Consider the following 3,950-nt stretch of genomic DNA (forward strand, 5'->3'; position numbering starts at 1 on the left):
ATTACAGAGAGAACAAAATACAATTTTAAAGTTATGACATTAAGTTTGATTTGGCATTTTTTGAGAATTTTTTTAGATCTTTTGAGATTTTAGTTGTTTAGTGTGAGAATTTGGAATTTTGACAAATTTAGCCCAAAGGAAATTGGGAGAACAATTGATTACACACTGAATTTTTTTAGATTGAGTGTTACGATTGACAAATGATAAACAAATGTGTAACAAATACTGACTTATGGTTTGGTTAAGTTAAAAGGAAACGGTTTCTATGGAAGAGCATTTTTAGAAGACAATGAGAAACTGATCAATCTTGAAGAGGGCCATAGGAAATAACGAATTAGTTGATTTTGAGACATATCGGGCTAATTTAAGAATAATTGCATGGGAAATAAATGAATAGAAATTGATTAAACTAAGATAATGTCTACTAGTACTTAAATTTAGAGAAAAATTTAAGACATTGAATAATCCGGCCAATTTACTAAAAAAATCCCACTACGTAAGCACAATGGAATTAACGAGACTCTTAAGTGCCAGTGAATTCCACAAAAAGACTCTTTCCTTTCTTTTTGAAAGTCCATTTACTCTTCAAAGGACATACCACCCTGTCAAAAAGAAATCATGGACAAAAATCATTTGCTGAAAGAGCCAAAGACATCAGTCATCCATTATCTGCGCCGCTTATCAACAGCGAGGCCAAGGGAGTGAGATGGAGCACATCCCAGCTACGCTCATCAACAACGACATCAAGGGAGTGAGATGGGGCACATCCCAACTGCTTTTCAGACAGCAGTCGTTACCAGTGAAATTGACAAAAAAGTCAATAAAGTCATTTTGTGTTTGACATGGACACATTTTTGAAAAACTATTTTTGATGGGCCAAAAGCAACATTCAAATGGTGAATGAAATGTGGAATAAGCAAATCAAAAGACTGAAAGACAACAACATTCAAGAATGCGTCTGCTTGAAGTTATATAGAGTCTTGTTAATACAAAAAAAATAAATGTTTTCTTTGTGCCACCCTGTTTTATTAAGTGTCTTGGACATGAACTTGTGAGTTCACAAGATTCATTTTTTTTACATGAAAAAAACGTTTGCTCTCATTATTTTTCATTAGCCAAATTTAAGAAAATACTGTCAAACAACCTGATAAAAAAAGAATATATAAAATGTGAATCCATCTGAAAAAATAACGATCACAAAAAGAAATCAAACGTTTGTGATCCATTAAAGATACTCAACAAAACGGTTCAAGTTAGCGGTTTGGCGCTGCTGATGCTAGCGTGACTCAAACGGCAGGAAAAAAAACACTGGCCTGGTCTGTTGCCGGACAAAGGTCGTCCTGTAATTTGCGTCGCCCTGATGGATGTTTTTTGTGGCGACGTCGGTCACTCTTCATGTTGTCACGTGCGCTAACGTAGCGGTTAGCATAAAAGGTAGCCGCAAGGAATGGTACTCTTTGGGACCAGCTTGCAATATTGGAAACAAATGCACAGTGTTCCTTTGTCTTACCAGCCAAGACTTTAACTGACATTGTGTATAAATTAGCACCTCCTACAAAGAAAGAAAAAAAAATCATTCATAAGAAAAAATATATATTGAAAAAAAAATTACAGAAACTATCATGTAAATGTCCGATTTTTATAAGACTCAGTTTGAGAAATGTGTATTAGATGATATGAGGCGCACCTAGACAAATGTCACTGTCACACATCTTGTCAGTACTTGAAAATACACAAATCTTGTGATAAGCCAGGCAAACAAAGGAGACAAAAACTGGTGCTTTTTGGTCACTTGGAGTCACTATATTTTGTATTCTTCCTTGTACTTTTTAGCACTCATTTTTGGTTGTACGACACAGTACAGCAACATGTAGTGGGCAAATTTGACATTACACACCGTCCCTTTTATGGGATTTTTTTGTGTCTGTTAGTGATTGGTACATCTACCAACTTTCACATTTCTTTTCCGACAGAAAAGCGAAAAATTCCAACTTCAGTGATCCCTGGACATTAGATAGATAGATAGATAGATAGATAGATAGATAGATAGATAGATAGATAGATAGATAGATAGATAGATAGATAGATAGATAGATAGATAGATAGATAGATAGATAGATAGATAGATAGATAGATAGATAGATAGATAGATAGATAGATAGATAGATAGATAGATAGATAGATAGATAGATAGATAGATAGATAGATAGATAGATAGATAGATAGATAGATAGATAGATAGATAGATAGATAGATAGATAGATAGATAGATAGATAGATAGATACTTTGTTCATCCCCGAAGGGAAATTCACATTTCCAGCAGCAGCTCCAAAATGTCCACTTCCTAAAAAAATGGCAACCTCCCGGGCTTTTAGACTTTTTCATGAGTCTCCAGTGGATAAAAAGGTCTGTCAAATTTCACTTTTCGAAAACTCGTTTCTGGAAACAAATCAAGTGCACAAGGCGACGAGGTTTTGAGTTTTTCCTTGCCCCCCTGTAGGTTTTAGATCAGGGCATGGTGTAACAATCATCTGTGTTTGCAATTATCTGTGGTTTGTGGAGCTCTTTGAGACTCCTTGGGATTAAGGGCTGTACCAGGGGTCGGCAACCTATGGCTAGCGAGCCATATATGGCTCTTTCTATGAGTACCTTTGGCTCAGAGACAAATTTGATTACATGCGAATTTTCTCCATCTCGTTAAAAACCTAATCCATCAATCCCGTTCAGATACACGCAAAGCCAATCCATAGCTGCAATTGCAGTACATCGTGGAATATATAGGGCACGTTTCTCACTACAATTTACAGTCAAGGTGTCACACCAAAAAAAAAAAAAAAAAAAAAAAAACTTGTTTTGGCTGTACAACGCTAAAGAATCCTTTATATAAAAACTCACTATATAATCTGTGTTCAGTGTTCAGATACAATATGATGAAATCCAAACTGTAAATACGCCAAAACACCCGAAGATAGTTTAAAGTTATTTGATTGGCTGAGTGGGAGGGATGGGTGGAGCTATGCAAAAAGTGCAAGCACTCCCTCCCATCTCTCGCCTTACGCCGTCTGCACCAAAGATAAAAGCACATCAGGCTCCCTGTTTGCAGAATGTTGTGACGTTTTTACAAAATAACTGCTTGCATCTGGTTTTGAAACCAATATGGATGAAGGGTCAAAACGAGTTTAACCGATCTTGAGTAATTGCAAGAAAGAGACAAGTTTAAAGTGGTATGTTTGTTGATTTGGGGACACGGGCTCTGGCATTATGCTCTTTTCATAATTTTTATCAAATCATCAAAAATAAATGTGCTGACGACTAAGCTTTTGTCTGGGGCGCGGGTTTAGCAATTTAGTAAATTTGTCTCATAATATGTGGTGTGGCCCTTTCCCAAAATAAAATTAATATACTTTGCTTTTATGGCTCTTTGAGTCAAAAAGGTTCCTGACCCCTGGGCTATACAAATAAACATGACTTGACTAGACATGACTTCTAAAATTTCAATTTAAAAATAAAACAGCAAACTTCTCAGCTTCGCACGTGTAACAATGCCATAAAGGCTTTGATGCTAGGTCCTTAGCTTGGCCTTTGGCTAAGTTGATTTTTGCAATCCGGAGATGGAATAAGAGCCTGCTCTGTCCACTCCACGCATCGGCCCGGTATTGCAGTACCTCCGGGAACGGTGCATTCGCAATGATCGCAGCAAGGCTTTAGGGATAGGACCTTAGCTTGGCCTTTTGGCTGAGAGTAAGTGTCCCGGCTCCTAGGCTTTGTAGCGTATTATGAACTGACCGATAACAGATAATGGATAATGAATAACGAAGATAGAACAATAACCCTTAAAAACCCCAAAACCCCCAGCAAACTTCTTATGTGTCGAGAGGCATTTTTGTGGGTCCGTTCACGATGGATTCATTTACCAAATTGTTCAATGAAAATGGCATTAAAAACAACC

At 36.9% G+C, this 3,950-nt stretch overlaps 1 pseudogene; it reads left to right on the forward strand.

Moving 5' to 3' along the window:
- The first annotated feature begins 3,515 nt into the window (after positions 1-3,515).
- On the forward strand, positions 3,516-3,688 carry LOC148373264 (U2 spliceosomal RNA; annotated as a pseudogene).
- Positions 3,689-3,950: the final 262 nt, after the last annotated feature.

This window comes from Urocampus carinirostris, chromosome 1 (assembly GCF_059441175.1).
Source record: "Urocampus carinirostris isolate Australia breed hairy pipefish chromosome 1, RoL_Ucar_1.0, whole genome shotgun sequence".
Lineage (NCBI taxonomy): Eukaryota > Metazoa > Chordata > Actinopteri > Syngnathiformes > Syngnathidae > Urocampus > Urocampus carinirostris.